The following is a 12,728-nucleotide window of genomic DNA, read 5'->3' on the forward strand; positions in this document are numbered from 1 at the left end:
ATTTAATTAAAGCTACCATGTTTAAATAATGAACTCATTTAATACAAAAGCTGCTTTGGAAAAGGACAGTCAGTGTAAATGCCAGTCTGTGTCTGGGACCTTCATTAAGTTCTTTTGTAGCTAAAACAACAATTAAGCCTTTGTTAGTAATGTCCCTGCAACAGAACAGTGGCAGTGAAGCTGTAGGAGTTAACTCTTTCATTCTAAATTGTATTATTGATTCCCAATTTAATGTTTTTTTCAGCTATAGTAAAATAACCTCCAGTGGACTTTACACCTCTACCTGACAACTCTTAGCCAAGATTTGAGTAAACATGAGTTCCAAACTGTTTGAAGGAGTAATTAAAATAGAGACAAAATTGGAGTGGGCTACTTTCATTAAAAAGAAAAATGTCTCTCTTATAGACAGTATTATGTCCTATAATCAAGGTACTAATAGGTAATCAGAAATTAGTTTGTAAATAAAGACTATTTCCCCTTTTATTCTCAAATAACAAATGCAATGTCATTGGTATATACATATGCAGAAAGTAAGGATGCTTCAAGAATTTATATTTAGAACTACCTGTAGTCTGGCGTATGTACAAAATAGACTCCAAAGTTTAGAAACTCCTTAATGAATGCCATATCTCCTACAGGCTTTCTAAAGCCTGCTCCTGTTTTAGAACAAAGAACATTGTGCAGTGCCACTCAGTAACACCCAAACAGCTTCAATCTCAGCTTCCTCTCAACTATCAGCTGTTTTTCCTTCACTGTTTCTCCACCTATTAATTTCTCTTCTCCTTGTTCCCCATTTGTCCTTTCTTTTCCCACCAGAAATGGGGAAGATGAATTTTACTTTAAATCAGAAAGCTGCTTCTCTCTGCTCTTTATTTTGTTCCATTGTGCCATTCACATCCTGATGGTCTGACGATATACTTATTCCCATATACTTCCCTCATCTGGGTTTGTTTCCAGTAAGCCTCCCAAAAGCACTGTAATATTTACTAGCTTACATTTTGGCATACATGAAATGTATAATTGTATTTATATTCATGCCTTTTGTATATATACATCTACAGACCTTGAAAATGTTACAAGTGTTTTCCTAAGCTTTTTAACAATTTGACCTTATTGGTGTTACCTGCTTTCAATCCCTGCATGGCTCTTTTTTCATCCATATCATTATAAAAACAACACAGAAACTTAAAAACAAACAGATGCAAAAACCCACTAACCAAAAGAATCCTCTATTTAGATTAAATAAATGGCTTGAAATACATCTATTTTGAAATATGTCTCAACTGAATTTTATTATCATGCCCCTTATCAGCAGTGATATCATTTGCTTTGGAAAGCAGGTTGGTGATTTAGTCTCTGTGGTATTTATAGATATTAATACTATCATCAGCTCTTTTATATAAACAGCTGTTTGTTGTTGTTTTTATTTTGTTTTTTAACAAAGTAGTCTCAAGCACAGCCATATACATAGGATTTACATGAGGAATGTTCTAAGAGAGAAATGCGACATAAAAATAATGTCAACTGTTTCAAAAAAAGCCCACAATATTAAGTTAAAGCTGAGGTTCCATTTTAATTATTGTCTGTTCAGAGGCACTCTTCCATAGATTTCAGAATAGCTCCTGATCACAGGTAGTAAATGTACAGTGTTAAATAGCTAGAAACACCTAGAAGAACTGCATTTAAAATACATAAAAGTCAACATGAGTGGATAGTAAAATGTACATTTTAAAAGGCACATATTTTACAGCAGCTTTTAAAGTTCCCTCAATCCAAAGAGAATTTAGAGACTTGATTCCCTCCAAGACACAATAGAAGACCAATTTAAAGCACAAACTTAAAACCAGGCCCTTAACTCATCACAGAGGTTACTGACCCCCCTCTGAGGACCCTTCTTGCTGGAAGAGCAAGCACCTGAACTGGGACAGTTGGTTAGGTAAGTCTTTTAAAAACGTGGCCAGAACATAAAATAAAACTTCTGATGCATCCTTTTAAAAAACAGTACTGCCTATATACAACCAGTGTTGCCAAACTGTGTAATAGATAAACGCAGAACAGAAGAATACACCCATTTGGAAAATACAGCAAAACGGTATTAAATTGTGTAAAGCAATTAGAACCGAACCTTTTCATTCTTTTCAGATTACTGAACCATGTACAGCTATTCAATTTTTTTCAATTACAACATTGTGCAGAGCTATATATTTCAAAGTGCTTCTCTAGGAACTAATATATAGTTCAACCAGGGTGGTATCCACAGTGTCACCACCAAGGGCAAATGGATAAGGTTACCAGAGGGAATTATTCTTTTGTGGCAGGTTGATTTAGTCTTTTTTAAATGACAGCAGCTGAACAATCAACTCTTATTTTTTTCTGTTACTAACAGGGAGATGTTAGGTGGGTCAGCCTAGTAATATAGTTTTTCTGTGAGAAGAAACTGCCAGTCTTGATAACAAAATTACAGCATTGATAATAGTAGATAGAAAGACCAGGAAGTCCTTGGAGTTGCTCAAATCAATCCTTGGAAATAATCTATCTGCTGTGTTTAGGGACAGTGTTTTAGTCAGCAAAAACAGTTCTTTTACAGCTAATCAACTCTAGTATTACTCTTAAATGAAGGGTGAGATTTGAGAACAGAAAAAGGGGCTTTGAACACCAAGGGATGTGTAGCTAATGTGTGTAGCATTAAAAATTAGTCCTAATAGCTAGAGATTTGAGAGAAATAACTTGTCTCTGTTTACATATTTGATAAGTAGCCATAACGTTGTATACTTCGTGTGCAATATGGTGCCCTGCCCCTGGGACAGCAAATATCAATGGGTAAAATATAAAAAAAAAAAAAAAAAAAAAAAAAAACCACCTCTCAGTAGGATACTCACAAACAGATCATCAAGATGATGGCTGCCAATTTGTCAGCAGCTTGGAGCACAACTGTCACCTTAACTCTAGTTGAACTCACTGTAACCTGAAAAGCAACAGTCCCAAAGCCTGAGGTAACTCCAAGGAGGATTTCGGTTCCTTCACGCACTGGGCCGACTCCCATCGAGCACGACAGGGAGGCGATGTGGGGGGACATTTCTGCAAGGCCGGCAGAAGTTCAGCAGTAAAACCAAGCTCTTCTCTGCAGCTGAACTCAGCAGGGCTTCTGCCTCAGCCCCTGCTCCAGCAGCTCTCCTCAGCTTTATCTGATGTCCTGTAAGTTTGGTCCAACTGGCCTCTGGAGGGGCTGCTCCTGCAGGCCTATACACACAGGCGAGACACTGCCAGTGCAAATACAAGGCATCCTCCTACTGGCTCCCAAAACCTTCTCCTTCCTCCCACGGATCCAGCCAGCTGGCTCACAGGGAGGCCTAAGAGACCCAGCTCAGCTCTCAGAACCAGTCCTAAGCAAGGCTGAATCTCAGAAACTCCTCACCCCATGCTAAAGAGCTATGCCCAGACTATACTCCATTTCTATAGCCAGTGGAGCCCAAGTTCTTCTCCAAGCAATACAGTCCAGCTGCTTGGTCTACAAGCTCTGAGCCGTGCACCTACCAGGCCTATCATGAACCCTACCTCCACAGCAAAGGAAGTCATCCTAGAGACAAACCCATTCCATGGATCACTTCATACCCTGCTGGGAGCTTTCCTCTTACCCAGAAGAGGTGTTCAAACACTTGAGTAGCTTGAGCTGCCTGTTCTTCCATTAAGTTCATGCTCTTGACATGGTTTTGGCCTAGTAAAAGATGCTTTTTCCCCAAGTACAATTACAAATTTTATACTCAACAACTTTTTTACCCATATATGCTGAGAAACCCTTAGCTGTAAAACTTCCATTTCACATGTTGCCTACAGCCTTTTCTGAAGCACCGCTGTGTTGACAACATTACCATAGTGACTACATCTAAACTACTGCCTCGCTGATAAACGTAACTGAGTTAAACACAGAGCACTATTTCTACATCTGTATTCTGCTTTGTGTAGAAGTTTTGCATCTACTTCTGGCTTAGGGACTCCTGTGTCACGTTTTATGCAGCTACATAGCTTGGCTGAATTGAAGCTCTTGCCCCTGTATTCAGGATTTGCGAGAGTTATACCAACATCCCCCCCCACAGCCCTTGTCTGAGTCAGCCAACAGCTGGCAAATTGTTTCCAGATTAATTTACCTGCTGTGCTGGTGTTCAGTGCTCCCCTGAGGAATTCCTCTTGTTTAGCGGCACTTTTATAACCCACCTTCTCCACACCGTGCACTCCTCGTGAACACCTCCATACTCTCTAGGTGGTGGTAGCTCCTCCAGTTCCTACATCTCCTTCCAAATGCTGGGCATTGTCATTACTCAAGACTGCAGCAAAACAAGTAACAGGCTTTTGTGTATTCAAGCTTCAGGTTTCACCTGTCTTTTGATCATCTACCTTTTCATTGTAAGGTTTTAGATTTAACAACATATCAGCATAGGTATCTTTTTTCTGCTCCATAAATGTTATTCTGCCCAGCAAATTCTGAATGCTTCCCTAGGACTGATTTCAAGACTTGTGTTTCTCTATGAGCTTTTTCTCCTCAGTATCAATATGGATGTCATCTGCAATTGCTCAGGACAAAAGAGATATTGTTAGAGGTCTGTTTCATGTCAGAAAGGACTTTCTACCTGATTGTAAAACAAGTTTACCCATAACACAACAGGCTGTGCCAAAGGACACTATTCCCCATAACCAGCCCAGTGGCTAGCACGTTTGCAGGGAGCAGGCTTCATGCATCAGTGCTTCTCAGCCCCAGCTAGCGATGTCCTAACCACCACAGTGACTAAGAGGCTGAGGTCCTTTCCCTTTCTTGCCTTTTGACAGAGGATAAACATACCCTGACCTCATAAGATTAAACTCTACATGTGAGACTATCCCAATGTTGTGCAATCCTGTCCAGGATTAGTCAGAGCCCAGAGAGAGGGAATTATGAAGACTTTCAGTTAAGGAGTGCTGCTTTCCATTCACATACTTTTGGACCATGTGCACAGAATCTGGTCAGTTCTGACTGACTCTTTTTTATTATTTCTTTCCTTCTCTCCCTCCCTCTCTCCCTCTCTCTTTCTTTTAACAAAACCTCAGGTTTGGGCTTGAAAATACACTGAGATTTCAGTGAATCACTTGGGAACTCCCAGCTCTACAAAGCACTTGAAGGATTACATCAGTCTGGAGAGAGTAGAAATATAAAGTGTTACAGAAAGATATTGTGAAGGACAGTTATGCTTAAATTGCTTAAAACAGAGACCTACGGGAAACCTGTAATACTTACATCCATTTTAAGAGCCTGGCCTTACTAGGTGGAATTCAGAGAGGCTTAAGAGGTGTGATGGAGAAATCCAGGCTCAGTTATAAAAAAAAAAGGCCCAGGCAGTAGAGGCTGAACAGATGTGGCCCACTGTGGTGATTCTCCATCACCTGGCTGCTGAGCTGTGAAGCAGGAGTGGCATCGTTCCTATTTAGTGGCTGTAAATATACTGGCAAAAGTGAAAGAAAATCAAAGCCAAGGGTGAAAGGGTGGGATCAAAATAATATGAGAAAGATTGAATAGCAGAGATTTTATTGCTTGCTAATGGATTTAACAAACCCAAATATGTGACACACTAGAGCATCCCTGTTGCCTAATTGTAAAACCATATATTTTCCAAAAGCTAGGGAAAGCCATCATAGATATAGCACTATTGTAGTCTTTCCTTGTAAAGCAATTAAATTGCACCATGAAGAAATGTTAACACTGGAAAACTAAATTTATATAGAGAACTGGGTGTCAACCTGGGGTTTGAATTTACTGCAGGCTCCTAAAGAGAAGATCTTTGAAACCAAACCCAAACTTTATTTAAGCATTTCTGTCTTGTTAAAGTATTTTACAAGGTGTTACCATATCCAACTGAATTTCACACGCAAATGATGTCATTTGCAGCCACACTTCAGGAAAAACAAGAAATTGTTTAAGAGGAGTTTTATGATAAGCCACATATCAGAATTAAAGATAATGATAATACACTGTAATTACTGCATGCTTTTCTAAAATCTGCAACTGTCAGTAAACACTGAACAAGATGCTATATAACACAGGGAAGATACCACAAGGGAAGCTCAGGAGTAGTTTTTCAATGCATTAACTGCTCTAATAACACTTAGCACTGCCCACTGCCATGGCAGATTTTCCCTTGAGCAGAAATGTGGAGTGGAAGCATGTGATGCAGCAGTTACAGAAGAAGACCTGACAAGCTGTGTACTGCCACCCTTGGCCAGACACACTTACCCTCTCCCACACGGTGTCCATAGCTACCTTCTGCCATCAGTCTGGAGCCATGAGCCTGAGTGATGGGGCAGATCCCCGTGGGAGGCATTTGCTTGTGCTACCTCCAGCCACCATGCGTGGTGATAATCTGGGAAACTAACCCATGGTATCTCCAGCCCAGCCCATTTCCTGTTATCTTGTTCCTGTTTTTTTGCTGTGTGGCTGAATTTTTCAGAGGTTTCTGCTTCCAGGCTCTGGTGATGGAGGAGTCCAGTGCTGGAGACTGATACAGTGTCTGGGTCATGGGGGCCACAGACAAATGGCTACTTTACCAGCTGAAAATACCACAGAAATGAGAAATGTAATTACGGATGAGTTCTAACTAGAAAATAAAGGTATAAAATACTCTCCTGCTAGTCTGGGTGCCAGCAGGTCTGTTTTTCTTTTTATCTGAAGCAGATTTGCAGGTGCCAGGAACAGTTCAGAGTCATTTTTTCTCTCAGATCCTGGTATTGCTCCTCCATTTTGCTCAGTCCGCTTGTATCCCTGTAGACAATGGGCATCTTCAAATTGGACCACACTCAACTGCTTGCTTTAATAGGTTTCTACCCATCTTTTCACAATTTATCATCTCTCGAGTTTCCACCACTGTAGTTGTTACATATTCTGATTTCATACTTTGTTCTCCCTCTGACATATTTGTCTTAAGAAGTTTTTTCTTTACATCGGACACTTCTTGAAGAACTCGTAGCTTTACTGCATATCTATTTCATTTAAAGCTGTAGTTTCAAGTCCATGGAGTAATGCTGCTAATATCACTGACTTGATAAATTTCTCTTTTGATGACAACACATTTTTTCCACAGCCAGTGCTGTTGATTTTTTCTAGCACTATACATATAGCATATCATTTTTATCTGATGTCCACCCTCTCAACAGAAACACCAGCAAAAGCACCTTTCTACATTTCATTTTTTTCCACAATTTCATTGCTGCTTCATTTCAGCAGTTTGGCCACTGCTTTTCTCCCACAATGAAGCCACTTTATGGCACCTATTACTTACTGCAAGTCTAGACCAGCTATACCAAATCTCTAATGCGTCTGAAGGACATTATCAGTAATGTGAACATCCATACTGTAAACCTAGCCACATGACCAAGAAACTCAGCCCTTAGTGGGGCAAATGCCATACTTTACAATACAGTAGTCACCATGAATACATGATGACTTTTCAGACATTTGCTACACTAAAATTTCACTCTAAATGATAGAGAACGCTTCCCTTTCTATTGAGAACCTTACATTTGTCAAAAAAGTCACTTATCACCCTTACAGTATTTCTTCCTTTGGAAGAGAGCAAAAGCTGCAATGAGAATTAGAGCTGGGGTATGTGGAAATGGCATCAGTAATCTGACATGGTCAATAATCAGTAGAAACAAAACAACTAAGTTTAGAAAATTAACAATTATCTCATCATGTTGTTTCATTGTTTTGTTCTGCCACCATCTTCTTCCCTTACATAGCAGAGCTTCTTTTTCAGAACTTTACATAGAACTGTGGTGTTGCCTGTGAATGTGACTTTTTGGAGCAGTCTCAGGAAGGAGAGGCTAATGTGCATACACCTTAATGTTGTTCTATACCACCCCAGATCATGAGATTATCTGATAATATTGTATTCCTAGATTCTTTTTTTTATTTTTCAAATTATTCAAGACTACATTTTTTTCAAAGATAGATTGACAGCATGGCATTTATCTGATGTATTCTGGTCTTCTGAAGTTCAGTAATATGAACACATTCATCTCAATGAGATCTACTGCTGCAAGGTCTCATTCAGCATTACCCCAGTAAAGGACAGGAAAAAGTGCAGCAGACCAGGTCAAGTCAAGCCTTCAAACCATGGGGGAGAATAGCTGTATGCCTTCCAACAAATTCCCTGCGTGCAAAGAAAAAGAGATCACTGATGCTTCCCAAGAGGAAAGCCTTCCTCCCATTGCAGTTACAAGAGTGTGTGAGGGAAGGAATGGGGGGGGGGGGGGGGGGGGGGGGGGGGGCAGGAGGATCACACAGGATCTACATGCTAGAATGTGCTTCAGGCTCCAAACAGACATAATCTGTCCCTTGATTCCAGTCTCTCAATTCATATCTGTAACTTCCATCAACAAAAATCCTGAAATATTTGCAGTAAGCACTTTTGCACATTTGGCTATTAAAATCAGCGACAAAAAAGAAAACCAACGCCCAAGTTGCACCAGATGCTTCCTCACCATGCGGTGGGCATCCCTGAAAGGGAGCATCGACTTGCTGCACATTGATTTATAGAACTGTTTTCACTAACACCATGCTTCCACAATGCTGAATAAATTTTCTGGATGATCTAAATCAAATAGACTTCCCAAACTATGTTGTTGCATGCATGGTGCAGAAGAAAACAAATATCTATATCTTCACTGTTTTCCTACAGCAAAACCAAAAATGAAATAATTAGATTTATTAATAAATGCAACAAGACATTTAATTCTCAATAATTTTATTTTCTACAGCTAGAGTTCTTGCAAATCATCATGTAAGATACATCTGCTCAATTACTATCAACTTGTCTATGGAAAAGGCTTATTTATAGACACATGACAACTAGCACACAGGCGAATGCCAACAGAAGAGGGTTATCTTGGTTTGTTTGGCAGGGTTGGATGTTCTTTTTGTAATGGTGGCTTTTTAAAAATAATAAAACAGAGCTTTCCTGGCAATTCATATGCCTATAATTCATAAAACCTGTAGTCTGGTAGTCTTAAATGGCTATCCAGGGGTTGAAATAAAAGGAAAATGATCCCTGTGCCACTGAAACAACACAAATTTGTGGTCTGTGCTACAGCTTTATTGGTTGGAAACACTCCCAAAGCTAGAAGAACATGAATTACATTTCATTTTGCTAAGTAGACTTAATATCCAAGATGTGCCTAAAATAATTAGCTAAATTTAAAGTTATTTAGGGCAACAAATTCAAAGTTGTTTGAACTTAGGTTAAACATTAGTCTGTGATGCTGTATATGCCAAACAAACCACAATTGTGAAATATTTCACTGTTTTTATTTTTTTTTATTTTTTTTTTTAAACTTACCACAACACATCAGCTTCTCTGGAAACTGCAACACTGAGTGTGATGTTGTGCTTCTCAGATTGAGGAAGTGCTCAGATTGACTGATGATCATTTTAATATGGACCTTTAATCTAGTTAAACCACAGAGCTCAGCCAGAGCAGATGCTCAGTGGGTTTCTGAACTGACAGCCCTATCTCCTTCAGCAAAAACAAATATACTTTTACTCCACTCCCAGAATCTCCAAATACAGCATTTTAGGACACACCAACCCAGTGTTGCAGCTAAGACACGGCTGCACTCCTAAAAGCAATTAGATACAGTTTTCCTCATCTGGGCTTTCAAAATTCCCAACTCAGGCATTTTGTTATAAACAAGCATCTGGTCGTGCCTCAGTAACAAAGAAAGATAAAGTGTTTTTGACAGATCTTTGCCCTCTGGTCAAACTTTGCTTTTCACTAGTGTCTTTCATTTACTCCTTTTTGAAGACTATTTGCACAGGCCTCTAACAGGATGTCAATAAACAGATTCACCGATATGGAGAAAAGTGATCCAATACTTTGAATATAGCTTTTAGAGCAAAGAAGGAAAATTGGGAGCCTGTAACAAACAAACAAAAAAAATCAAGTACAACAGATCAAAGCTGATAAGCTGCCATCCCTTCACTCTCAGTCATGTTCTCTCACCACAAGCATCAGAGGTTTCTTTCCTTGTTAATGATGGAAAAAAACAGCTGGCATTTTAAACTTCACCCTTTACTACATCACATGAATCAAGAAATGTAAGATTATGCTAAGCCTCTCATTTACTAAAGAGCATTCACCAATACAGCAATGTTGTAATGCTAACATTTTACTGACTCTCCCTCCTTAGCATGTAGGCTAGACAGGACCAATGTAAGTTGGGTACCCTTGAAAAGATGGGTGACATCGAGCATATACCAGTTTCTTTAACAGTGTGGCAAAGCACATGAAAATAACACGTTGAATCTAATTGGATATTAATTAAGGATGCTATCCTTAAATAGCTCCTGAAAAGTACCTTACAATCCTAGTTCCTTCTGACACTAAGAGGAACTGAAGGAATTCATCAATCTGCATCTTCCAGAAAACATCACTGGGAGAAGTTTTATTTACAGTGAAGTTGTTGGAGATTGCAAAGAGCTTCTTGAATAGACTGGGAGAGGTCCCTGACATACAAAGTGTGTTGGGAGGCAATACTCATACTGTGCTATGGTCTCCTTCAGGCATTCTGTAGGCAGAGTGGGAGTGGGGAGAAGCCCATTTGAGGTTAATTTTTAATTTTCCTGTCAGAGCTTTCATCACATACCAACAACTATCCACCTGGCTCTTGGAAGTGTTTGGGAAAAGGAGAGAGAAGAGAAGGGAAGGGAAAGGGGGAGAGGAGGAGAGGGGAGGGGAGGTTGGCACAGAAATTCTGGCATCATTTGTAGACGGAGCTCAGCTGGAGAAAATGGATTATGTCTTATTCAGCCTACAAAAAAAAAGACTACACACACAAATTTCTCTGCTGAAACTGCCTCACTGGCTGCTTTCTTAAATCTGTCTACAGATGCAGCCAGAAAAAGCAGTCTTTTTGTGCAAAATCATACTATTCATATCCCCCGTGTTTGAGCTGCACCACCACATTTTGTTTTCTCTTTAAGAAACAAAGCAAATACTTTGCAGCAGAAGATAGGCTAATGGTAGTAATCAATCCAATCTGTGATATGCAATTCTTGGAAGGTAAATATATTCTTCTTAAAACAACAAATGAATGATTTTCTTTGCATACCTTTTTCCCAAGAGAAGGGATAACAAAACTCTTGCATTGGCATGATGCTGAGATTTCTCTCCTGGGCTCTGTAAACAATACATTATAAGAGGTTATCCACATGTACTGCAAATTCAGCCTGTTTTTATGACTAGGCTACTACCAGAACATGAACGATAAGCCAGTTTCTTCCATGTATTCCTGACATTTCTCTTTAGAAAAATCAAATTTCACTAACAATGAAAACTGATATTTTAACCAGAGGTGATTTAGCCTTTGGGGCTCAGTGAGCAACATCCAACTATCTGTAATATTACACTGCTCTGCGGGTTGACGGCTCATATTTGAGCTCCAAGTGACTGAAAATAAAACAGCCTCCAATGGCTCCCTAGTCATAAACAGGAAGAAAGCGGGGGTGGGGGGGGAAGAAAAGGGAAAAAACAAAAAACTATCTACATGGGCTGAGGACTGCTATTTCCCAATAGAGTAATGTTCAGCCAGGATTTGGAGGTTTAGCTAGTCCTGCACAGATGTCCACTCACACAGCTAATTAACTTAAAAGCTCATACAGTAGCAAAGCAATTGAATTCCACGTCTTGAAGTTATTATTCTCACTGAGCTAGACCAAGAGACCATAGACGTTAACTCCGCTACTGGGATGGCTGCTTTCTGCCAAGTTGTGACATTTGTCTTTTGCACATAGAACAGCACAGCATATAGACAGCTGACCAGGCTCCAAACAAGCTAACCCATGGGGAACAAAAGCAGTTTAGCTACAGCAGTGTGAAACCCTGCATACGCTAATATACCCTCATGTTCTGCCCAAGACCTAACTGAGTACTAAGAGGGCTGAATGTGGTACATTAGGAGGTGCATTTAAAGGCAGTTCTGGTATATCCAGATTATCCTGCAGTGTGCAACATCCTATATCACCTTACAACCTTCTGACATTACACTGATGGGCACCAGCTGAGAGCCACAAGTCTTGCTTCCAAAGAAGGCAAAAGGAATTTCTGCATTTTCAACTCATATTTTATATTTTTGAAGCCATAACTAGAGGTAGATGTGTTCCTTGAGAGATGAGAAGCTTTTCAGGGCAACCCTTTTCATATCTTCAGGTATCAAGGCAGGAACACACCTTTGATCACCATGTACAGAACAGCTGACAGTGAGTGTTATTTCCTGCCTGGAAACACAGAGGCTATCACATTAGTTAGCAAAAGTTTTAAAGCTCAGAAATTGCAGCCAGACATCACTATACCCCAGAGAGAGTCTCAGGTATGTGCTAACACACCTTCACCATTACTGACGCACATACATACATTAATCTATGGAGCTGCTCCTCTCCTGGATTATCAGAACTGCAATACAAATGCTCTCATAAACTGTTTCAAACTGAATTAAAATGCAGGCATTTCAGGATGCTGTCCCAAAGAGAGGAATCTATTCTTGAAAGGAACACATAACGCCCTGCAGTATGCCCAGGAAGGACTCCCAGAACTGCGGCTATCTGGTATAGAAGTCCATCACTGGTATCTTGTCAGAACAGGTTACTTTTGCCCTAAGCAGAAAACCCTACTGAAAGCCTTACAGGAAAAAGAAATGTCTTCATGCTTCCC

General features: G+C 39.8%; 1 long non-coding RNA gene across 3 annotated transcripts in view; it reads right to left on the reverse strand.

Annotated features, from left to right (window-relative positions):
* Positions 1–5,565: 5,565 nt before the first annotated feature.
* Positions 5,566–12,728, reverse strand: part of LOC121066795 — a 37,935-nt gene continuing 30,772 nt past the window's right edge. For all 3 annotated transcript variants that reach the window (XR_005817956.1, XR_005817957.1, XR_005817955.1), the window contains exons 4-5: positions 11,131–11,198; positions 5,566–8,174 (exon numbers count right to left, since the gene is read on the reverse strand). This is a non-coding gene — a long non-coding RNA (uncharacterized LOC121066795). The remainder of the gene's footprint in view (positions 8,175–11,130; positions 11,199–12,728) is intronic.

The sequence above is a fragment of the Cygnus olor genome, chromosome 3 (assembly GCF_009769625.2).
Source record: "Cygnus olor isolate bCygOlo1 chromosome 3, bCygOlo1.pri.v2, whole genome shotgun sequence".
In the NCBI taxonomy this organism is placed as follows: domain Eukaryota; kingdom Metazoa; phylum Chordata; class Aves; order Anseriformes; family Anatidae; genus Cygnus; species Cygnus olor.